The sequence below is a fragment of the Aotus nancymaae genome, unplaced genomic scaffold, assembly GCF_030222135.1.
Source record: "Aotus nancymaae isolate 86718 unplaced genomic scaffold, 86718_ANA_hifiasm-v0.15.2.pri h1tg000036l, whole genome shotgun sequence".
NCBI classification, from domain to species: Eukaryota; Metazoa; Chordata; class Mammalia; order Primates; family Aotidae; genus Aotus; species Aotus nancymaae.
Genome location: NW_026988450.1, coordinates 23,700,355 through 23,726,586, shown reverse-complemented (window position 1 = coordinate 23,726,586; position 26,232 = coordinate 23,700,355). Strand labels below are relative to the sequence as shown.

General features: G+C 36.9%; 1 protein-coding gene and 1 pseudogene across 17 annotated transcripts in view; one reads left to right on the top strand and one right to left on the bottom strand.

Moving 5' to 3' along the window:
- Positions 1 to 26,232, top strand: part of STAU2 (staufen double-stranded RNA binding protein 2) — a 355,158-nt gene that overhangs the window by 14,715 nt on the left and 314,211 nt on the right. The window contains exon 1 of one of the 17 annotated variants that reach the window (XM_064384275.1): positions 17,288 to 17,317. The exons of the other annotated variants lie outside the window; for them this stretch is intronic. The gene's annotated coding sequence lies outside the window, so the exon portion shown is untranslated. Of the gene's footprint in view, positions 1 to 17,287; positions 17,318 to 26,232 lie in introns of those variants that run through there. 17 annotated transcript variants of the gene reach the window in all.
- On the bottom strand, positions 9,960 to 15,879 carry LOC135278093 (thyroid receptor-interacting protein 11-like; annotated as a pseudogene).

Sequence of the window (26,232 nt, the reverse complement as noted above, 5' to 3'; positions counted from 1 at the left end):
GCTGCAGTGCAAAGTGTGGAGGTACCAAAACAGAGCCCAGCAGTCCTATTGAGATAAAAAGACAAAGATAAAAATTTGGGAAGATCAAGGTGATTAGAAATGCAGGGCAGAGTACCAGAGAAAAAAGAGTTAAAGGGGTTGGGGTTGGGGTTGGGGAAACACACACTAAAAACCAAGAGGGCATGAACAAGTGAGCATGCATTTTGGAAATCTCCAGAGGGTTCTCCTGGAGTCTTTTGCTGAGTTCTGATTTTGTAGATGCTTGACAGGCCCTACCTGAGGCCAGAGAAAAAAAATACCTGGAAAGCACTAAGAAAAACAACTTTCAGAGTTCACATAAGCCTTCAAATAGTCATGTTTCTACTATGCAAAGTAAAATATGTTGTAGAATATGTGGGGCATTGAGAAGAGTCCTCAGAAGGCTGCAAGTGATTCCAAGTAATTTAACTGCACCAGAACACTATTTAGAGGAATGCAACAAAATTCAGAACCCAACAACACTATTTAGAGGAATACAACAAAATTCAGAACCCAACAATGTAAAATTTAGTTTTTGTCATTCAGTCAAAAATTAAAATGCTTGCTTCAGTATTAGCAATGGATAAAACATCTAGATAAAAATATCAGTAAAGAAATGGAGGACTTGAACAACAGCATAAATCAACTAGATCTAACAGACATATATAGAACATTCAGCAACAGCCAAATATGTATTTTTTTTGGTCTTTTTTTTTTTTTTTTCCTGGAGTTGGAGTCTCACTCTGTCACCCAGGCTGGAGTGTAATGGCTTGATCTTGGCTCACTGCAACCTCTGCCTCCCAGTTTCAAGCAATTCTCTTGCCTCAGCCTCTTGAGTAGCTGGGATTACAGGCATGTGTCACCACGCCCAGCTAATTTTTGTATTTTTAGTAGAGACGGGGTTTCACCATGTTGACCAAGCTGGTCTTGAACTACTGACCTTGTGATCTGACTGCGTTGGCCTCCCAAAGTGCTGGGATTATAGGTGTGAACCACTGTGCCTGGGCAAAATATATATTCTTTTTTTTTTTTTAATTTATTTTTAATTTTTTTTAGAGATGGGGTTTCACCATGTTGGCCAGGCCATTTTTGAACTCCTGACCTCAAGTGATCCACCCACCTCAGCCTACTAAAGTGCTAGGATTACAGGCGTGAGCCACCAAGCCTGGCCTAATATATATTCTTTTAAAGTGTACATGAAACACTCTCCAGGCTATGTTAGGCCACAAAACAAGTTATCAGTAAATTTAAAAATATTGAAATCATGCTATGTATCTTCTCCAGTCACAGTGGAATGAAGTTAGTAATCATTAACAGAAGGAATACTGGAAAATTTACAAATACGTGGAAATGAAACAATACATTCTTCTATAACAGGTCAAAGAAGAAATCACAGGAGGAGTTAGAGAATACTTAGAGATGAATTAAAATTGAAACAATATATGTGACTTAAATAATGCAGTGAAAACAGTCCTGAGAGGGAAATTATTAGCAGTAAACATCTGTGTTAAAGAGTAATAAAGATCTCAAATAAATAAGCTTACTTTCCATTTTAAAGAAACTAGAAAATGCAAAGCTAGCAGGAGAAAAGAAGTAAATAAAGATTAGAGTGGAGATAAATGAAATAGAGAATAGGAAAATAATATAGAGAATTAGTGAAACCAAAAGTTTGATTCTTAGAAAAGATCAATGAAATTGACAGACCTTTTGCTAGACTGACAAAGAAAAAGCACAGATAAGTATAACTGAAACTAGATGTGAGTGTGGGGACATTACTACTGACCTTAAAGAAACAAAAAGAATTAAAGAGAATACGATGAGCAATTTTATGCCACAGATTAGATAACCTACATGAAAGGGACACATTCTTAGAAGTACACAATACTAAAATTGACTCAGGAAGAAATAGAAAATATAAGAGACTTACAAGTGAACAGATTGAATTAGTTAAAAAACAAACAAACAAAAAACCTCCCAAACAGAGATTACTTGAGCCTGGGAGGTTGAGACTGCAGTGATCTGAGATCATGACATTGCACTCCAACCTGGGCGATAGAGTGAGACCTTGTCTCAAAACAAAAACAAAAACTTCTGGTCAAAAGTCGAGTACCATATGGCTTCTCTGGTGGATTCTACCAGATATTTAAAGAAGAATTTCTGCCAATCCCTCTCAAACTCTTCCAAAAAATTGGAAAGAAGAGGATAAGAATACTTCCTAACTCACACTTTGAGGCCAGTATTACCCTGATATCAAAGCCAAACAAAGACATAATAAGAAAATTACAGAACAATATTCCTTATTAATACAGATGCAAAAATCTTCAAAATACTAGCAAACTGAATCCAGCGGCATATTTGAAGGAATATTCACCATGACCAAGTGGGACTTATTCCCAGGAATGCAAGTGTGATGTAATAGAATGAAGGGGGAAACCCCCATGTGATTGTTTCAATTGATACAGAAGGCAATTGACAAAATCCAACAGCTGTTCCTGATAGAAACACTCAAAATTAGGAACAGTAGGGAACTTTTTTAAATGTTTCCTCATCATTCAGCATTTATGAAAAAAAACCCATGGCTAACATCCAACTCAATAGTAAAAGACTGAAATCTTTGCCCTTGTGATCAGAAACCAAGGCATGGATACCCATTCTCACCACAGTTATTCAAATTGTCATGCAAGTTACAGCCAGACTAGTGTGACAAGAAAAACACATATAGATTTGGAAGGAAGAAATAAAACTGTCTCTATTTGCAGATGACATGGTCCTATATATAGAAAATCACAAAGAATCCAGAAAAACATCTGCTAAAGCTAATAAATAATGAGCAAAGTTGTAGGTATGAGATAACACACAAAAAACATTTGTATTTCTATGTACCAGCTATGAACAATCCAAAAAAATTTTAAAAAGATTTCATTTATAATAACATCCAAAAGCCTAAAGGAGATGACTCATTTATGAAAGACTTGTGCACTGAAAACTACAAAACATGTTGAAATAAAGAAGACCTTAATAAGTGAAAAGACATTTTGTGTTCATGGATTGGGAGACTTTATATTGCTATTAGTATGGCAGTACTGCTTAAAGTAGTCTCTAGATTAAATGCAATCTCTATCAAAATTACATTGGCCTTTTTTGCAAAAATTGGAAATTGATCCTTTTATTCATATGGAATTGCAACAGATCCAAATAGCCAAAACAGTCTTGAAAAAGAATAAAGCCAGAGGACTCATATTTCCCAATTATGAAGCTTACCTCAAACCTACAGTAATCAAAACAGTGTGGTACTGGCATAAGGATAGATGTATAGACTGATAGAATAGAATTAAGAGTCCAGGATTAGTAAATCTGTAGGCAGTTTTTTTTTTTTTTTTTTTTTTTTGAGACAGAGTCTCATCTGTCACCCAGGCTGTAGTGCGGTGGAACGATCTTGTATCACTACAACCTGAGTCCTGGATTTAAGCAATTCTCCTGCCTCAGCCTTCTGAGTAGCTGGAACTATAGGCACGTGCCACCAAACCCAGCTAATTTTGATATTTTTTAGTAGAGACAAGGTTTCACCATGTTGGCCAGAATGGTCTTGATCCCTTGACCCTGTAATCCACCTGCCTCAGCCTCCCAAGTGTTGGGATTACGGGTGTGAGCCACCATGCCTGCCCGGCAATTGATTTTTAACAAACATGCTAAGATGATTCAATGCGGAAAGAATAATCTCTTCAACAAATGGTTTGGGGACCACTGGAGATCCACATGCAAAACAATAAAGTTGGTCCCCTACCTCATGCCATATATAAAAATTAACTCATAATGGACCAAGGGCCAAATATAAGAATGAAAACTTAAACAAAAAAAACCAACTCAACTAAAAAATGGGCAAAGGACTTGGAATAGACAGTTACTCTAAGAAGATATACACATCATTAATGCTCAGCATCATTAGTGAGTGATCAGGGACATGCAAACGAAAACCACAATGAGATACCACTTCACACCTATTAGGATGGCCAGAATCAAGATGGGCAGTAACAAGTGTTGAGGATGATATGGAGAAACTGGAACACTTGTATGTTGCTGGTGGGTATGTTAAATGGTTCAGCCTTTGTGGAAAAGAGTTTGACAGTTCCTCAAAGGAAGCATAAACTTACCATATGATCCAGCAGTTCTACTCCTAGGTATGTACCCTGAAGAATTGAAAGCAGGTACTCAAACAAATACATGACCACAATGTTCATAGCAGCACTATTTACAATAGCTAAATGTTGGAAACAGCCCAAATGTCCATCAGTGGATGAATGAGGAAACAAATTGTAGTAGTCCACATTCCATAAAATAATGTCTAGCAATAAAGAAATTAAGTACTGATACATGCTATGATGCAGATGAACCTAGAAAACATATTGAGGCCAGGTGGTGTGGTACAGGCCTGTAATCCCAGCACTTTGGGAGGCTGAGGTGGGTGGAGCACCTGAGGTCAGGAGTTCAAGACTGGTCTGACCAACATGGTGAAACCCCGTCTCTGCTAAATAAATAAAAAAAAAATTAGCTGGGCATGGTGGCACATGCCTGTAATCTCAGCTACTTGGGAGGCCGAGGAAGGACAATTGCTTGAACTTGGGAGGCAGAGGTTGCAGTGGGCTGAGATCTCACCATTGCACTCCAGCCTGGGCAACAAGAGCAAAATTGTGTCTCAAAAAAAAAAAAAAAAAAAAAAAAAAAATTAAGTGAAAGAAGTCACACACAAATGGTCACATATTGTATGATTCCATTTATGTGAAATATGCACAATAGGTAATCTGTGAGACAGAATGCAGATTGGTGGTTGCCAGGGCCTGGAGTTAAGGGTAAATGAGAAGCAACTACTTAATGGATATTGAATTTTCTTTTGGAGTGATAACAGTGTTTTAGAACTAGGTATAGGTGGTGGTTGTACAACACTGTGAATGTACTAAATGCCAGTGGAATGTTCACTTTATTTGTTTTTTTGAGATGGAGTCTCCCTCTGTCACCCATCTGGAGTGCAGTGGCACAATTTCAGCTCACTGCAACATTTATCTCCCGGGTTCAAGTGATTCTCCTGCCTCAGCCTCCCCAGTAGCTAGGATTACAGGCACTTGCCTCCACACCCAGCTAATTTTTGTATTTTTAGTAGAGACAGAGTTTCACCATGTTGGCCAGGCTGGTTTTGAACTCCTGACCTCAAGTGATTCACCCACCTTGGCCTCCGAAAGTGCTGGGATTACAGGCGTGAGCCACCACACCCAGATGAATGTTCACTTTAAATAGATTAATTAGATATTATGTTAATTTTATCTCAATAAAATATTAAAATGCTTAGAAGAATGAAAATAGACCCATAGCCAGGATTTAAAAATTTTCTGAATAGTAAGAGACCCAGAAAAGACAAAGATGATTAATTTAGCAGACAAAGATACAGAAAGAGTTGCTACTCATATGCTCTAAATGTTCAAGAAGCAAGTGGAAAACAGGAAGATGATGTGGAAGTACATGGAAGATACAAAAACAGAGATGAAGAAGCAATGCTGAAATAAAATATATGTGTTGGATGGGTTTAATAGCAGATAAGACACACATCAGTGGGCTTGAATACATAATATTGACTATCCAAAATGAAGCACAGGGTAGAAAGATTAAAGAAAAAAACAGTATCAGTGAGCTGTGGGAAATATCAAGTGGTCTAAGACACATGTAATTAGAATCCTAGAAGAGTGGGGGAATATTATATAGAAAATATTATAATAAATAATGACGTTTTTAAATTTAACAGGTTTTTGGGAAACAAGTGGTGTTTGGTTACATGAATAAGTTCTTTAGTAGTGATTTCTGAGACTTTGGTGCATCCATTATCCAAGCAGTGTACACTGTACCCAATGTGTAGTTTTTTATACCTCAAAGTCCACTGTATCATTCTTATGCCATTACATCCTCATAAGCTTAGCTCCCAGTTATAAGTGAGAACATATGATGTTTGGTTTTTCCATTCCAGAGTTAACTTCAGTTAGGATAAATTCCTAGTTCCATCTAGGTTGCTGTGAATGCCATTAAGAAATAATGACTTTAAACCTCTGTTCTCTGTTTAGTGAAAACTATAAACCTATAGATGATGGTAAGAAGTCAACCTAAAGGAGAAAAATACTAAAAAAAAAAAAACCTAACCAAGGCACATTATAATCAAATAGCTTAAAATTGGTGGTATTGAAATAAAATTTTGTTTTTGTTGTTGAGACAGGGTCTTGCTTTGTCTCCCAGGCTGGAGTACAGTGGCACTATCATGGCTAACTGCAGCCTCGGCCTCCCAGGCTGAAGCAGTCCTTCCACCTCAGCCTTTCAAGTAGCTGGGACTACAGGCAGGCACCACCATACCTGGCTAATTTTTGTATATTTTTTTGAGAAGGGGTTTCGCCATGTTGCTCAAGTTGGTCTCCCAAAGTGTTGGGATTACAGGTGTGAGCCACTATGCCCGGCTAATTTTTGTATTTTTAGTTGAGATGGGGTTTCACTGTGTTGGCCAGGCTGGTCTTGAACTCCTGACCTCAAGAAATCCACTAACCTCTGCCTCCCAAAGTGTTGGGGTTACAGGCCTCAACCACCATGCCTGGCCCATTTTTGACTTCTTAAAAAGATAATTGACTAAAACACAAATACTAACAATGCCTTGAGGGCTTATACATGGAAATTAATTGATGTCAGTAGCATAAAGAATGGGGTAAGGGGAAGTATAGAATTTTTAGGTGCTTATATCATATATGAAGTGGTATGACATTTGAAGGTAGGCTGTGTATGTTTTAGAACAATTCCTATACAAGAAAATAAAAATAGTAAGCCCGTGTAGGATATAAAATGGGTACTAAAAAATAGTCCAAAAGAAGATAGACAAAGATGAAAAAAATGAGCAAATAACAGGACAAAAATAGAGCAAAACAGTAGATGTAAATCTAGTAATATTGATAGTTATAATAAATATAAATGACTTAAACACTCAATTTACAAAGCAAAGACTGTCAGATTATATAAAAAAAGCAAGAGTCAAGTACAGATGCTCCTTGACTTATGATGGTGTTAGGTCCTGATAAACCCATTGTAAGTTGGAAATAGTCAAAATATATTTAAAACTCATAATTGACTGGGCATGATGGCTCATGCCTGTAATCCCAGCACTTTGGGAAGCCAAGGCTGGCAGATCATTTGAACCTAGGACTTCAAGAGCAGCCTGGACAGCATGGTGAAAACCTGTCTCTACAAGAAATATAAAAATTAGCTGGATGTGTTGGTGTGCACAGCTACACCCTCAAGGAACCCACAGTCTGCTAAGAGAAACAGACGTGAATAAAGAGCTGTGAAATGAAGTTGTACATTTTATCAAAAACATGTCCAAATAAAACAGAAGAGGAGTAAATTAGAGTAGGAAATTGTTTAGAAGGGGGCTTAGCTGAATTGTTCTATTAATTTCATGAGAAATACCCATCACGGAAGATGGTATTTCATACTAGATTCATTGTTAATTATCTAAATTAACTGCACTGCACATTATCCAATATAACTCAACCAATCAACAAAGTTTCACCTGGAGAAATTTCTGAAAGGTTATTTTAATACATCTTGTTTTAAGTTAGTATCTTTTCTGTAGGTTGACTGGAGAGGATCAAGGGTAGATGTGAAATGACCAAGAGTGAGGTAATTCTAGGAATTCAGGCAAGAGAAAATGGTCACTTGCACAGGCCATCTAGGAATTCAGATGAACCAGATTGAGGGGAAAAAGAGGCAGAGGTAACAGGTCAAGGGTGACACTTGGGTGGCTGGTTTGCACAGGCTAATGAATGGTGCTGACATTGTTGCAAGGGGGAACTTTAGAAAGAGACCAGGATTTTTCCACTTTTTTTCCTGTAGGGACATGTAAGTAGAGAGTGAAATGTGGAAGCAGTGAAGTTTGGTTTTGAATATGCTGAATGTGAGGCAAAGCAATGCAGGTGGAGATGTCAAGTAGGCAGCTGGATGTAGGGGCTGGAAAATTAAGGGTGAGGTCTAGAATAGAGAATTCAATTGCTGAGCATTCTGTGTTTAGGTACTAATTGTATCCACGGACATATGTGAAATAAGATGGGAAGGTAGTGTGGGGTTAGAGTAAAACCTAGACTGCTACTCAGGGCAAATTTATCATTTTATTCTACACAAGGGAAATTAACCTGCAAATAACTCAGGGAGAATACTCATGAAGATAAGGGGAGCCCAGGCATGGTTAGAATTAGCACCCATTAGTTCTGACTCTTCATATGGTCCCTTTCCCATTAAAATGCAGTGGTCTTGCTTAGTCTTTGATCACTTCATATACTTTCTATAGGGTACGCTCCCTCTGTGAGAGAAAGAGAGTGAGAGTGTGTGTGTGTGTGTGTGTGTGTGTGTGTGTGTGTGTTAGGCTTTTTGTCGCCAACCAAATCTCATCTTGAATTATAATTCCCATAATCGCAATAATCCTCAAGTGTCAAGGGAGAGACCAGGTAGAGGTAATTGGATCATGAGGGCAGCTTCCTACATGCTATTCTCATGATATTGAGTGAGATCTCATGAGATCTGATGGTTTTCTAAGTGTCTAGTAGTTCCTCCTGCATTCATTCTCCATCCTGCCACTTTGTGAAGAAGGTGCCTTGCTTCCCCTTTGCCTTTGTCATGATTCTAAGTTTCCTGAGTCCTCCTAGCTATGTGGAACTGTGTCAGTTAAACCTCTTTCCTTTATAAACTACCCAATCTCAGGCTGGATTGCTGTACCTCATATATCAGGAAGTGGCATGTTCAGTGATATTGCTAATTATAGTTATGTAGATGCAGCTGTATGGTTTAACACTTACATGAAAGCTGTATGAATTTGTGTAAAGAAACATTTAGTTTTAAGTTAATATCTTTAAGTAGACATCTTAGCTGTTAAAACTACGTGATATATCTGGACTACATACTCAACAATAAAAAGGAAAAAACAAGTGATACGTCCAAAAACTTGGATGGATCTCAAGGGAGTTATGCTGAGTGAAAAAAAGCCAGTCTGAAGAGGTGACCTCTGATTCCATTTATATAACACTCTCAAAATAACAAAATGACTGAGATGGAGAACAGTTAGTGGTTGTTGGGGATTCAGGAGAGGGACAGGGAGAGAGGCGGCTATGATTATGAGAGAGCAGTGCAGGCGGGGGGAGTGGATGCTTGTGATGGAAGTGTTTTGTATCTTGACTATGGCAGTAATCACATGAATCTACATGCAGGGCTGGGCGTGGTGGCTCATGCCTGTAATCCAAGCACTTTGTGAGGCTGAGGAGGGAGGATCACTTGAGCCCCAGACTTTGACACCAGGCTGGCAACATAGTGAGACCCCATCTCTATTTAAAACAACTACAGAAAAAGAATCTACACACATGATAACATTGCAGAGGATGAAATACATATTTTGTGTCAGGGCACCTATAACCTTTCAGGGACAATCTTGTTGGCCTGTTCCCACAAAGTCCTCTAAAGATGATCAATATATGCTTCAGATCAACTTTTCACACTATGCAGAGAAGCCACTTCTTCATTTAAAAAAAAAAACAGCTCTTTTGATGAACCACAATCTCTAGCTTAAATGGGCTTGGAAATCACAGAAGGAAATAAAAAGCTAACATACAGCTACTGGTATTTTTGTCTCTCTGTATTTTTGTAAATTAAGATAAAAGATGAATCAAATCTTCCTAGCTTAAATTAGGTCAAATCAGAAGGAATAAAGCAGATTATGTAACAAACACTTGCTCCTGACACCTGCAGTTTCTAAAAACATTACGAATGTTTTTATTAAATTCAGAGGAAGCACAACTACAAACAAACACATGACTTTTTGCAAGAGGCCATTTTGTGATAAAGTACATACGCATAGTGTTCATGGTTTATTTGAAGTGCTAAATTGTCTCTGGCTGAATCCTCTGTTGCTTTAAAAGGTCTTTCAACACAACTCCAGCACTGTTATCAGGTAACACTGGCAAAAGTGTAAATGTGGGCCAAACATCTGAGATGGGTTTCAAAAGGTGATGCCGGGGCTCACCAGGTCCAAGTCCCCAAGTCCAGCTGGGTTAATAAGAGGCACAGCTGCTGAGCCAGGAGACAAAAATGGGTTTACATATGTTCTTTTACCAGACCTGGATTCTGCTGTATGTTTAAAACTTTCTGGTGCATTTGCATCTAGTGTTCTTCCCGGTGAATCTAGAGATTTCATATCATGAACAGAAAACTTTGGTGGTGGAACAGATGAATGAGATTCTGTTTCTAGAAATTTAACAGAAAGTTCTGAAAAAACTATGAAGCACAGATTGCTGATTTGATTTCAAAGGTGTGTTGGGAACACTTTCTGATCCTCCTCCAAGCCACCCAGTCATCCACCTGGTAACACTGCCCTGATTGTCATGAAACAACTACTCCATCTCCTCCCTTCTCACACCCAGGATACTCCCCATCAACCGTAACACTTCATGACGCGGATTTTTTGGTGCCTGGAAATGACCGATGAAGAGGTTTCTCATTAGGACTTTGTCCACTTTTCCTTCTGAGGTGTTTGCTAAGTTCATCAATTTCTTTTGTACATCATCCAGCATTTCTGGTCGGACCTCATTTTGTTTTCTAAGTTCTTCAATTTGTTCTGTAAGTCTTGATGCTGAATCCAGTGCAGCATTTGCTACATCCAAATGTTCCTGTAATGATAACACTTTTCTTTCCAGATGTTCCTCCTTTTTCTTCCATTCAGCTCTAAGATGTTTTTGCTTTTCTAGCTCAGCAAAATACATAGCTATTTCCTCTTGTTGGAAGCACTGTAGTACCATCTGCAGGTTGGCGAGTGACACAGCATACTGCTTTACTTCTTCCTGAGAGGCAGAAAGCTGCAGCACACTTTCATCCCTTTGCTTGGAGACTACATTCAATTGTTCTTGCAATGATTCTACCTGCACACTGGCTTGATGGCTTACATTTTCCATTGCATTAGAGGATGAAACTAGCTTTTCCTCCAATACTGTGACTTTCTTTCTTAGTTTAGCCTATCTTCTGCGGCCAAAGCCTCACGGGTATAAGAATCTTCTGATTCTAGAAGATGATTACGCAATCTCTTTTGCTCTTGGTTTGACTGAAATTTGTTGTCACGTAAATGTTGAACCTCATTCTATAGGGCAGTATTTTCCATTTGCTTTTGTTTCAGGGACAACATGACTTGGTCTCTCTCCTGTTGAAACACAGCTATCTTCTCCTGCATTGATTTAACTGCATCTACAAGCTGATTTAACTCCCCAATCTTGCCCTGTTCTTTTTCTTTCAATAGCTCTTCAAAAGCAAGAGCCTTCTCCTTCATTGAATGGCACTCAAACTCTTTTTCTTGCAACATCATAGAAAACTTCCTGTTAGTCTCTTGCAATGCTTGATATTCTGTTTCCTTTTCTCTGGATGTTTCTAGTATGTTTCCATTTTCTCCTTTTAGTTTGCCAATGTCCATCCCTAGAATTAATATTCTCTCCTTCAGGTTTGTTACTTCCTGTCTCAAAAGTTTGTTTTCATTTACTTTGTTAGTGAAATTTTCATTGGAAGAAAGTAATTGATCACTTTTGGCTTTGATTGAGGTATCTTTTCCCTTGAGTAACTTTTGCAGAACATCTTGTTTCTCCTTTAGCTGCTTAATTTGTGAATCAGTTTTTTCATGTTTTTTTCTTTCTAGCTCTGAGGTGGCAGCAATTGAATCAGACAATCTCTGATTATTTGCCTGGAGCGTTCTAATTGTTGCATCTTTTTCCTGTAGTGCTTTTCTGAGCTCTTTTAGCTCTTGCTGTAGCAGTTCAGAATATTCATTCAATACATCAGACTTACTTGCTGTAAGAGACTCTGCTAAATGGGGAGTCAGCAATGATGCTGAAGACAGCCAGGGTAAAACAATACCAAGTTTTCCTAAAAGAAGATCCTTGGTATTGCAAAGCTCCCCAATGCTGTGCTGAACTTGTGCTAATTCCTGCCTCAAATTTTTGAGTTTAGTTTCATTCTGCTCATAACTTTGGATCAGGCCAGTATAGTCCACTTGTAATTTAGAATTATTATCACTGTCAACCAAAACTTGTGCCTGAAGTTGGTGAAGTTCTTCCTGAAGCTGGGTGGACTCATGTTGCATATTTTGTACTGTGGTCATCACCTGCTGTTTCCACTCTTTCATTCTCTTTACTTGCTGTTTTAACTTGCCACGTTCCTATAAGAGCTCCTCAAATTGATTACTATTAACACCTCCAACCTCATTACCAGTGCTGTTCATAAAACTGCCAATAAGGTCTGACATTTTTGATTTAGTGCATCTGTTTTGATGTCTTTCTCTTGAATGATATGTGATAACTTCTGAAGAGTTTCTCTAAACGTATCTTGGCCACTACTTTCAAATCTAGTGGACAACTTTTTTCATCTTGCAGTTTGATGAGAGCTGCTTCTTTGGCAGCAACTCTATCCATCATTTTGTGATATTTTCTTTTTAGATGGTTATTTTCCCTAATCATCTTATTCAAAACAGTGAATAGCTGTTCTCTTTCCATAGCATAGGCCTGCAGTTGCTGTTGAAGGTAAACAAAATCTTGAGTACAGGAAGCTGAAGGCATTCTAGCCTGAAGAGCTTGTATCTCCAAATCTTTCTGCTGAATGATCTGAGTTAGTTTACCAACTTCATCTTTGGACAGCTGATCAATCGGTTTAGTTAAAACTATATTCTTTTCATTTATAAGTTTAATCTCCAGTTCTCGCTCTTTGATTCCTTTCACTAATCTTTCCGTTTCAGCTTTAGATAAATCATGCTCTTCACTTCTGTTTTTTATATTAAGGCTCTGAACTTTGATTTCTTGAAAAACATCAGAGTTATCTGTTTGAATATTCTGCTTTTCTTCATAAAACTGGGTTTTGATTGGTTCAATTGCTTTTTGCAAACACTTAACTTCCTCATTGTTCTCTAAACAGCTGGATGTGCAAGGTGTTCCTTTGCTCATGCTGGTGTCTCAACTCATCCATGTCCTTCTGCTCTTGTAAAGACTGAAGTAGTTGCATCTTACTCTGGTTTTGATCTTCAGTTATCTTTGGATAGTGTTCAGTTTCTTCTTCAAGATGATTCTTGATCATGTTCAGTTGAGATACCTCAGATTCTAGTTCAGTAACACTATCAAGGGTTTTTGGATCAGCCACAGGTGCAGTTTGACTCTGCTGTTCCCCAAGCCGTTTCAGTTTTTCTTGCAAATGATTATTTTCTTCTTTCATGGATCCAAGACTTCTGTCCCTTTCCTGTATGATCTGTCTTAAAATTTCATGTTTTCTTAAGGCCTGAGAATATTTATCCAATTCCTCCTGCAACTTTGAACTTTTTTCTTGAAGGTTTTCAATAAAAATTTCTTTCTCGTTTAAAAGTTGTGTCATTTGCTCTTCTAGACTAGATGACAAAATGTCCTTAATTTCTTTATGATCAGTATCCATTTGCCCAATATTCTTTTTGAGTTCTGCTATTTCAATGTCTTTCTTTTGATTGAGTTTAATTAAATGCTCATGTTCCAGCTGCAAGGCAGAGGTATTCAAGTTACATGCATTTGACAATTCTTCAATGGTTTTCTCATGCTTGTTTACTTCTTCCAATAGCTTCTTTTTAGCCTGACACAATTCTGCTTCTGTCTCTCCTTTTTCCATTTTTAGAGTCTCCACAATGGTGTTTTTTCCAAGAGAAAGCTGATTGCTATTAGCAATATATTCTTCCAGCTGATGCCTAACATCTTTGCATGCTGAAACTAACTTTTCATTTTCCATTTTGACATCAAAAGCAACTTTCTTCAAATTTTCATTGAGGTGCTCTAATTCTGAAAGACTTTGCTTTAAGTTTCTAACTTTGGCTTCTTTTTCTTTAATTAAGTTGTCCTTAAAATTACTACTAGAGTCTTGATTTAAAGAGTGAGTTAACTCAATCCTGACTCTAGAAAGCTCCTCATCATTTTGTCTAATATGCTCTTTAAGTTCCACATTCTCCTTCTGGATGCTTACATTATTTTTTTGTGATTTATTTAGCTGATCTACGAAATCTGCTATTTTGTCCTCAAGTTTCTGCTTGGTTAAATGTAAATCATTTAGGGCCACTTCACTTTGAAGTAATGTTTCTTTTTGCACATCTAACTCTTTAGTAATGTCCATTTTATCATCTTCAAGTTGATGGACTTTTCGTTTTTTTCATCATTTAGATCTTGTTTTAGTTTACTGATGATGTTATCTCCTTCATTTTGTTGTTTTGATAGCTGATCTTTTATCAAAAGCATGTGCATTTTAGCATCTTGATTCTGTCTGTCCAATTTTTCTATCTTAGCTATCAGGATTTTCTTTTCACTAATACTCTGATTGAGTTCTTGTTCCTTTGCTTCCAAATTAAGTCTTAAATTTTATAATTCTGAATCCAAACTTACATCTCTTGTAGCTGTACTTTTAATTAGTTCATATTCATTGTTTGATTTTAAAAGTGATATCTGAAGTTCTTTTTCTTGACTCAGCAGTGACTTTTCTTTTTCTAGGTCTTCAATATGTGTTTTAAGTTTCAGATTGTCTTCAGCAAGACTGTTTGCCTGGCTTAAACTACTCAATCTCATTATTTCATTTTTGGCATCAGCCAGTGCTTGTCATAGTCTGAACACTTCTTCCACTGATGCACTCTGTGCAATAATTCTTTCCTTTTCTGTCACAGTATCACTTTGCTTCATACCATAGGGCAGCAATTCACTACACTCCAATTTCAAGTTTTCACATTCTTCTTTTATTTGTCTCTTTTCCACATTTAGCTGTTCTTGTTCTTTCCTCAACATATTTGTATGATTTTCTGCAGAAGATAAGTTTTTATTTGTATCTTTTATTTTATCCCCAAGTTCTTTAATTTTTTTGGTAGACTCTACTTTTTCTGTTTGTAGAAATTGAATAGTATTTTGCATCTCATAGATTTTAGAGTGATCGGTTTCTGTAGCTCCAAGGCCACCTTGTTGTAACAGATCGTGAGTTCTTCAATTCATTCTTCATAGTCACTTAATTCTTCTTGATGTCGTTGGCTTATTTCTGTCAATTTCTGTTGGTGCACATTCTGCAGTACTGACATTTCATGTTGATGGTCATCTGTTTCCTGACTTTGGTTCTGTTTCAGTTCCTTAATGGTATTTTGTAGTTTGTTTATTTCTCTTTGAGCAGAGCTATGTGTTCTTCGTGCTGTTGAAGTGTGACCAATATCCCTCCAATAGACAACTTCAGACTCAAGTCTTGAAACTTCATTTGAGAATTTGTTTATTTCTTGTCGGGACAAAATTATATCATTAAAGTCCATGTCATCATCATGGAAACCTGAAGGATGATGACTAATCCCAAAGCGAAAGAAGATGCAGTGGTTGCTGGTACACCACCAGCTCCTGAAGGTACTGACTGAGCAGCCGACTGCAGTTTCAGCATCTTGTCCTGGAGCACAGTTTGTCTGGCTTTATGATAGTGGATTTTTACCTCTTTTTGTTGAAGTTGATTTTGGTAACTTGTAGATTGCTGTTTCGTTTGAAGCTCTGATGCTTCATGTTTCTCTTGTAGATCAATACAAAGTTTCTTACACCTTTTATTCTCTGATCTCAAGATTTCATGAATGGCTTCAATTTCCTTTGTCATAAAATCAGGTAATTCTGCTTCCACTTCCTCCGTACCCCGCATCAGTGTAAACTTTATGAAGCTTGAAATCTGGCCAGTGAGGGAAGCCAGGTTGCCCCTGACTTGACCCAGAGACTGGCCTCATCAGGAGCTAAGGCCCCCAAACCAGGACGACATCATGGTGAGTTTAGCGACCGACCCGGTCCACTTGGAAAAAAAAACATTTAGCGCCGTCGGACAATCTGACCAAATATCCTTGAATGCCTCCCTTCACAAGACTAGTTCAAATGCGCAGGATTCCATAACAAAGCGGGGTTCCCAGGCAATGTGGGCTCCAGGTTCTGCTGAGGAACACAGAGGCCTGGCCTGGGACTTTACCAGGGGCCCTCTTCTAGTGATGCCGTCATCCACATGGGGCCTTCTGCTCATTCCCACCATCCAGATTGGGCCAGTTCTACCTCTGTTTTAGTGACTCTCCCCAGCTCCCTGGGCAATTCCTGCCAACTCACCAGCCACCATGACACTCACCAACAATTTTTTTTTAATTTAAGTTCTGGGATACATGTGCAGGATGTATTTCACTTCTTGAGGCTGGCTTTTTTTCACTCAGCATAACTCCTTTGAGATTTTTCTTGTTGAGCATATTATACTCCAGATATATCACTTAGTTTAGCTAAGATATCTATTTAAAGATATCATCTTAAAACTAAACATTTCCTTACATAAATTCATACAACTTTCATGTAAGTGTTAAGCCATAAGCTGCATCTACATAAGTATACTTAGCAACATCACCGAACATGCCACTTCCTGATATATGAGGTACAGCAATCCAAGAGTTAACTATTCTCATGATGGTGGCCACTGAGGGCAATGAAACCACTTTGATAGCACAAGTACCCAGATGTCTGAAACTTAAGAGACTATTTCTTTAATTTTTTAATAAACCCATCATAAAAAAGTCCTGACTTGAAACTTAACTGTATCTGGATGTTCATATTTTTATTAGTTGTTGAACTTGTACATTTAAAAAGACATTTATTGCAAATTTTGTAAATTGCAATATGCTTTTAAAATAGAAACATTTATAGAACAAAGAAAGATGAAAAATGAGATAAATTCAAATATGTAAATAGGTCTGGCTCAGGCCAGAACTAAATTTGGTTGTTTGCAAGTTTTGCTGTGATTAACTGTAGTTTCTAATATATTTGGAAGACTGGAAGTCTTAATTACATGTTGAGGGGTGAAACAAGATATTTTGCAAATGTTATTTAAGGGAAAAAAATCTTAAAGCCAAAAGTGATCAATTACTTTCTTCCGATGAAAACATATACAAAGATAAACCATATTTTGGGCCATAAAGCATTTTTTTTTTTTTTTTTTTTGGTGGAGATGGGGTTTTGCTTTGTTGTCCATGCTGTAGTGAAGTGGTACCACGATGGGTCACTACAGCCTTGACCTCCTGGGCTCAAATAGTCCTCCCATTTCAGCTTCCTGAGTAGCTAGAACTACAGATGTGTGCCACTATACCCAGCTAATATTCCTCCTTTTTTTTTTTTTGTAGTGTTGGGATCTTACTGTGTTGCCCAGGCTGGTCTAAAACTCCTGAATTCAGGTGATCCTCCTGCCTCTGCCTCCCAAACTCCTCTATGATTATAGGCATGAGCCACTGTGCCTGGCCATGAAACAAGTCTTAAATGAATTCAAAAGGATTCAAGTCATTAAAAAATGATACCTGATTACAATGGAATTAGGTATCATTAACAGAAAGATTCTTGAGGAATCTCAAATATTTGGAAATTAAAAAATACAGGTAATCTATGGTTTAAAAAGAAAGAAAGGTAAATTAGAAAATATTTTAAACTAAATGACAACAGCAATACAACATTAGAAGATGTTACTAAAACAGTATTTAGGGATAAATTTGTAGCACCAAATGTATATATTTTGAAAGGAGAACGAACTCAAATGACTTCAGCTTCCATCTTAAGAAACCAGAAAAAGAAGAGCAAATTAATCCCAAGGGAAGTAGGAGAAATTGGATAATATGAATAGCTTTTTTTTTCTTTTTTGAGTCAGAGTCTCACTTTGTCACCCAGACTGGAGTGCAGTGGTCCAATGATAGCTCACTGAGTGTGGCCTTGACCTCAAGTGATCTTCCCATTTCAGCCTTCTAGCTGGGACTTCAGGCACATGCTACCATGCCTGGCTAATTTTTTTTTTTTTTAATTTTTTATAGAGATGATGTCTCACATGTTGCACAGACTGGTCTCAAACTCCTAGATTGAAGTGGTCCTGTTGCCTTGGTTTCCTCAAGTGGTAGGATTGCAGACAAGAGCTATCATGGCTGGTCCTGAGTAGCTTTTCATGTGTTAAAGGAATAAAAATTGTAGTAAAAGTCTACTTACAAAGAAAACTCTAGGTCCAGATAGTTTCAGTGGTGAATTATACCAGTTAAGGAAAAAATAGGGCTGGGTGCAGTGACTCATGCCTGTAATCCCAGCACTTTAAGAGGCTGAAGTGAGTGGATCATGAGGTCAGGAGTTCAAGACCAGCCTGGCCAACATGGTAAAACCCCATCTCTACTAAAAATACAAAAAAGTAAGCCGGGTGTGGTGCTGCACACCTGTGGTACCAGCTACTTGGGAGGCTGAGGCAGGAGAAACCCTTGAACTGGGGAGGCAGAGGTTGCAGTGAGCCAAGGTCACACCATTGGACTCCAGCCTGGGTAACAAAAGCGAAACTCTGTCTGAAAAAAAAAAAAAAAAAAAAGGAAAAAATCGTGTCAGTTCTATATGTTTTAAAAGATACTGAGTGGAAGGAATTTTTTACAAGACTCATGATGCTAGCATTACTGGGATACCAGCATCAGACAAATACATTTTAAGGAAATTACAGACCAATATGTCTCATAAATATAATTGCAAAAATCTAAACAAAGTTTCAGCAAATCTAATTCAATAGTTTAATATAAGGATAAGATGTCAGGACTGCATGTTTGGGTCCCCTTCCACGAATACTCCCTGCATGGAAGCCATCTTTCTCTCTCCTGGATTTTCCCTCTGGAGTGTCCTTCCACACTCTCTGGTGGAAGCCTGTCTTCCCCTCCTAAACTCCATCCATCTCTCTCTATTCCCTTCCACTCAATGTGGAAGCTGCTTTCCTCCCCTGGAGTCCATCTTTCTGGATTCTCTCACTCAGTGTGAGAGTTAGCTGTTTCTCTCTTTCTCTCTTAAAAAAAAAAAAAAAAAAAAAGGATAAGATACCATAACCATGTAGGGTTTATCCCAAAATGTAGGGTTGGTTTAATGCTCAAAAAAATCAGTAGTGTAATTCACCATATTAACAAACTAAAAAGCAAAAATCACATGATCATCTCAATAGATGCAGAAAAATCATCTGACAAAATTCAATATTCAGTATTATTAAGACTCTCGGCAAACTAGGAGTGGAAGTGAACTTTCCCAGTCTGCTAATACGCTTCTATGAAAAATCCTATTAGCTGACCTTGTACTTACTGGTGAAAAACTAGACACTTTTTTTTTGAGATGGAGTCTCGCTCTGTCACCCAGGCTGGAGTGCAATGGCACTATCTCAGCTCCCTGCAACATCTGCCTCCCAGGCTCGAGTGATTCTTCTGCCTCAGCCTCTTGAGTAGCTGGTATTACAGGCATTTGCCACCATGCCCAGCTAGACATTTTTTTAAAAAAAAGAATACGGGATGTCTACTTTTACCAGTTCAATTTCATGTAGCTCTGAAGGTTCTAGCCCATGCTATCTGGTAAGAGAAAGAAATACATGGTTTTCAGATTGGAAATAAATGAATAAAACTATCCTATTCACGGATGACCTGATTGTCTATGTAGAAAATCTGAGGAATCCTACTAGAACTAATGAGTTACTGTAGCAAAATTGTGGGATAGAAGAGCAGTACGCAAAAACCAATTGTGTTTCTATACATTAGCAGAGAACAATCAGAAATGAAAATGAAAGAGTAGTATTTTCAGAAGCATCAAAAATATGAACTACTCAGGGATAAGTCCAACAAAATATGTAAAAGAAAATTAAAACTACAAAATATTGCTGCAAGAAATCAAAGAATACCTAAATAAGATACAGTTGATTCTCATTATTTATGGATTCTTTACTTGGGAATTGGCTTACTAATTTTTTTTTTGTTACCCCAAAATGAATACTTAAAGTGCTTTTGTGGTCATTCTTGGACACTTGCAGGGACAAAACATTTTGAGTCACCCAGTGCACACATTCCCAGCTGGGATCAAACAAGTCGGTGCTCTGCTTTCTTATTTTGGCTTTCATATTGTAAGCAAATAGCCCTTTCTTGGTTTACTGAGTGCTATATTTTTTACGTGTTTCACTTTTTGTTGGTTATTTTGATGTTTAAAGTGGACCCCAAGTATAATGTTTAAGTGCCATATAGTGTTTGTAAGTACAAAGAGGCTCTAATATGCCTTATGGAGAAAATATGTGTATTAGGTAAGTTTTATTCAGGCAGGAGTTAAACAGTGCTGTTGGACATCAGTTCAATACTAATGAATCAATAACATATATTAGTAGTACATATTAAACGAGGTCTTTAAACAGAAACACATAAAACATGGTATATAATCAGTTGACAAAAATGTGACCAAAAGCTTGCAAGAACCTAATCCTTTAGTTTCCCTGGGAGCAATGGTTCAGTAATTGCTAATTCACGTAATAGCCATTGACATATTGTTAATAATGAGAAATGACTATAAATCCTGTTAATGGGTTGGAAGACTCAACTTTGTTAAAATGTTGATTTTCACCAAATTATAGATTTAAGAGATCTATTTCAATCTTTGCAGGCTTTTTTGTAGAAATGGACAAAATTCATATGGAACTTTAAAGAACTTAAAACAACTGTGAAAAAGAACAGTGTGGGAGCCAACACTACCTAATTTTAAGAATTATAAAGCTATAGTAAAAGTAGTTTGGCATAAAAATAGGTAAATAGGCAGGAGAATTGCTTGAACTGGGGAGGCAGAGGTTGCAGTGAGGTGAGATTGCACCACTGCACTCCAGCCTGAGTGACTTAGCGAGACTCCATCTTAAAAAAGAAAGTAAATAGATCAGTGAAAACAGAATAGGTAGTCCAGAAATAAACTCATACATATGTAGATAACTAGTAATTTTGACAAGGGCATAAAGGCAATGTAGTGGGAGAAACATAGCCTTTTCCACAACTGGAAGTAATGGGACATTGATATATAAAAAATAAATTGCATTTCATTAGAATTTGAATTTTTCTTTTCTTTTTTTTTTTTTTAAAGACAGTCTCACTGCTGCTTAGGCTGGAGTGTAGTGGCACCATCTCAGTTCACTGCAACTTCTGCCTCCCAGGTTCAAGTGATTCTCTTGCCTCAGCCTACCGAATAGCTGAAACTATAGGCACTTGCCACCATGCCTGGCTAATTTTTGTATTTTTAGTAGAGACAGGGTTTCATCATGTTGGCCAGGCTGGTCTCGAACTCCTGACCTCAAGGGATCTACCTGCCTCGGCCTCCCAAAGATCTGGGATTACAGGCATGAGCCACTGTGCCTGGCCAAATTTTTATTTATCATTCTTTTGAACAGGTATGTTTACTCAACGAATTATGTGAATTAATTGTGTGTACATTTGCCCTTTTTTTCTATTGGCTTTTAAAAAATTGATTTATATTATCTTTTTATCTTATGAATGTTAACAGTTTGTCTTCACTTTTTTTTTTTTTTTTTTTGAGATGGAGTCTCACTCTCTTGCGGAGCCTATATTGCAATGGTGTGATCTTGACTCACTACAACTTCCACCTCCCTGGTTCAAGCCATTCTCTTGCCTCAGCCTCCCAAGTAGCTGGGATTACTGGCACCCTCCATCATGCCTGGCTAATTTTTGCATTTTTGTAGAGACAGGGTTTTACCACATTGGCCAGGCTGGTCTTGAGCTCCTGACCTCAGGTGATCTGCCCGCCTTGTCCTTCCAAAGTGCTGGGATTTCAGACTTGAGCCACTGTGCCCAGCCTGTCTTCACATACTACATGTATTACTTCCCCAGCATGTAGACTCTTTTTTAGTATCATATGTGGTATGTTTTGCTTTATAGAAGTTTTTATTTTTATGTTTTTAACTGTCAGATTTTGCCTTTATAGCTTCTAGGTTCCTTTTCATATCTAGGAAGGCCTTCTGTATTACAGGAAAATGACAGATATTTAGCCAAGTTTCCGTGATGTTTTTGTATTTTGCATTTTAATATTTCTGAAATTTATCTTTGTGTTTCTGTGAGAGAGGAACTTAAATTTTTTCCTAAGGGATAGACTGTTAAAATGGAGCAGTTTGACGCCTGGATAGCTCATTGATAATTTTGCTTGGACAGCCTTAGGTTAGGGTCTAATTTGAAAATAGATGGTCTGTTTTAGTTAATAGCTGTGGACAGATAGTCACATTGCTCCCAGAAGGCAAGAGCCCATGAAAGGGTCCTTTGCTCTTTTGACTTTTTTCTTTCTTTCTTTTTTTTTTTTAATTGCATTTTAGGTTTTGGGGTACATGTGAAGAACATGAAAGATTGTTGCATAGGTAGACACATGGCAGTATAATTTGCTGCCTTCCTCCCCATCACCTGTATCTGGCATTTCTCCCCATGCTATCTCTCCCCTACTCCCCATCCCCCTGCTGTCCCTCCCCTGTTTCCCCCCGTCAGACCCCAGTGTGTGATGCTCCCCTCCCTGTGTCCATGTGTTTCTTATTTTACTTGGGAATTAGGATGAGTTCCCTCCAATAGCAGAGAATAGAGAAAGGGGAACCAGTAAAGAGACATAGAAACTGTATTCAAGTCATTTCTGCCACCAGGGATAAAAAGGATTCTTTGGAATGATTTGCCTTGTGAAGTGAGATAGTCTGTGACCTTCCTAGCAGCAGTTCTGGCTGGAATATAGCTACTTTAAAAAATGTTTGCTACTTTTAAGTTCTGGTTTAGGAAACTACTGATGTTCTAGTAAATTCCAGTCATGTAGTTTTTTCCTGCTGTTTTTTCTCATGCGTTCTATATTCTGCCAGTGGTCTGCTTGCATTTGCCAGAAAGTTACCTGTTTTATGTGCTTCTGTGTCTACACTTCTTGAAAAGCTTGTACTGTCTTTCTCTCATCTTCCCTTCTTACCTAAGTGAATTTCTACTTTCCTTATCTAATCATTGCCTTTCCATACCCCCTTTGCCTATGGAATTCCTGTAACAGCCTTATAGTACTTATCATACTGTGTTTGTCTGTTGTCTGTCTGTTTCTTCTGTCAGACCGTGAGCTCCTTTAGGGATGGATTGTTTTGCCTGTTCACTGAAAACTGTGAGCTACATTATTTTGTAGCTTGTTCAGTGACTTGAACACAGTTTCTATGTTTCTTTACTGATTCCTACACATATAAATGAACAGGCAAAATGAAGATTCAAGTTCCAGAGAGTCCAGGACAGTTTGTAAAGACATAAAAATAGAGTGAATCTATAAATAGAGTATATTTATGTTTTTGTTGGATATGCAAATACTGCTATTATAAATATGTATTTTACTAGTGTTTCTTATCAAAGTTGTAAATTATATCTAATCAAGTTTCATGTCAATAAAGGTAGAATATTTCCTATCACACAGAAAAGAAGCCTTTAATATAATTTATATCATATTTGAGAATTTTTCAGTGGAAACAAACTTACAGGTTTGTAAGTCAGTTGGAAAAAAATAATAACAAATACATGATTTTCACAGACTACTACAGAAATATGTTTGTGTTTTGTTTTGTTTTGTTTTGTTTTGTGAAAAGATCTTACTCTGTCACCCAGGCTGGACTGTAGTCTGGAACTTCTGGCCTCAAGCAATCCTTCCACCTCAGTCTTCTGAGTATCAAGGATTACAGGCTTGTGCTATGATGTATGGCTGATATTTTAATTTTTTTGTAGAGACGAGGTCTCACTATGTTGTCCAGGCTGTTCTCAAACCCCTGGCCTTAAGGGATCCTCCTGCCTCTGCCTCCCAAAGTATTGGGATTATAGGTGTGAGCCACTACACCCAGCCGAGAAGTATATTTGTATGAATAAAATCAATTTATCCTAACAGAATGTTTTAACTAAGAATATTTTTACTTAGTTTTAGAAACTCTCTTTTCATGACTTTCTATGTCACTGTTTTAATATTTGATGATAGTATAATTGTCTTAACAAACAATTGTTTAAACCAGAAAAATAATGAATTTTTAATCATTGTTAACAGTGTTTGGTATCATCTCATTCAATCCATACCATTATCCAGTGAGATAAGAACAACTATTATCTCTATTTTACTCTGTGGGAAAGTGAGATTTAAGTACTTTCTCAAGGTCACATAGATATTAGTAAGTGACAGAGATAGCCAAAACAGACTCTTAACCATCATGTGGCAGTTGCTCTTTCGAAATGGTAGTCTGAACTGTGAATCCATTTTAATTAATTTTATTTACTTCTAAGTAGATCTCTACCATTCCAGACACCAAACTGACTTGAAGCCTAAAAAATACCTTCAGTGGTAACATCTGTAGGTCTTTGCAGATGTATACCTATGTAACATTATGTGCATTTGTCACTTTTTTGCACTGTTGACTTCTCTTAAAAAGATTTATATAAATCGTTTATGTGTCTCAGATTTTATAGACCACTTTCTTTTTGTAGTTGCTGTATCCAAATTTTGGTATAATTTATAAATTATTGCTGTATCTATGAGCTCTCTGACAAGTAGGAATGCTATTAAGATTTCTGATTAAATAAAGGAACAACTATTTGTTTTAATCCCTTTTTAAAATAAAATATTACAACTATGACTAATTATTTCTTAATTTATCAACTTTAAGCATTTTGATTTTAATTATAAAGCTTTATCAAAGTGGGATCTTGGACACTTCTCACACCCAAACTTTAATCACCCATTAAAATGTTTATTGGATTTATGTTAATGTTTATGAAACAGGGAGTCAGAATTAATGGAATATAAGTTTTATACCATGTTATTTGTTAACATCTTCCTTTAAAGGATTTAGATTAGGTTTTCATACCAAACAAGGGTTCACAGAACTATAAATGAACTATTTAAATTGCTTTTTAATATGTTTAGAACCTATGCTATTACCAATTTTTATAGTATAAAATTTTCACACTATGTTTGTATGCTTCTAATTTTTTTGCATTGTAGCAGATGAATATGCAGAGTTACTGAATTATGAAAATTACACAGTGGTAGTATAAATGCTATTATTGTGTTATGCAAACTTGGCTGATTTTTATCAGATTTTAATCTTTTCTCATTTTAAACAAATTATTCTGCTTTTGCTTTTTGATATTAAATTGGCTGTGCTGTCTGTTACACTTGAATTCATGTGATGACATGCAAAAGCCAAAACTGATTGTAGTCTCAGGTTACTTTGTATTTTCTTATAATGACTGACTTTCCAAATTGAACAGGATGTTTTATAAAATTTGCGTGATATACAATGTAATAGGTAAAATACAGGTTTCCTCAAAACTGTCTTGGCTTTTTTTTTTGTACTCTTCCCAAAAGTAATAATAACTAGTTTTCTTTTTTGTTTGTTTGCTTTTTTTTTTTTTTTAGTTTGCAAGCCACTTACAATGGCTTAATTGTAGAATCTACTGTCAGCTGTCTTGGCCCTACAATTGGTTACTTAGATTCTCTTTCTTTTTACTTATGTCTTATCAGGTACTTATGTAGTTTTCTTATAAAATAGTTTCTTAATCATAATCATCACAGTCAAGACATTGCACAAATTATTGGGCCTGTTAAGAGTATTAGAAATGTAAAAGAATATTATTTTCAGTATTAAACTTTGGCATAGGAAGTTTGTATATGAAGTTCCTAAAGCCAGCCATTTTCATTCATTTTAAGTGTTCTTGTTGTGACTACAATTGAACTGTATTTATTGTGACTATAGTTTAAATGAGCAGGAAGTAATTCACTTGCATGTTTTATGCTTAGATTTTAAAATATTTTTTGGCATTGATTAATGGGAAGTGAAAGAAAAATTAAAAGTAGTTCAATGTGTCTATAAATGAGAGAAAGGAAAAATATAGGATAAAATAATGTGGTATTAGAAAAATATTTTGAAACTTTAATATTACCTTGTATTTGCTACATAGTTTAGGAAACTGTATCATACATTTACAACTCTTAATCTCACAGCAACTTTGGGTCTTAAGCAGGATAGATTTATTTCACTTGTTTTATGGATAGAATAGAAGGCTTAGTGAGTTTAAGTAAAATCATTAAGACCTTGATGTTTAGAGAAGACTTCCTAAACAAGATGTAAAAAGCACAAACCATAAAAGGAAAGGTTAATAACTATAATGAAAAAAAAAAAAAAAGGAAGCCTGTAGTTCCAGCTACTTGGGAGGCTGAGGAGAGAGAATAGCTTGAGCCCAGGGTTTGAGTCCAGTCTGGGCAACATGGTGAGACTGTATCTGAAGAAAAACCCCAAACAAACAAAAAA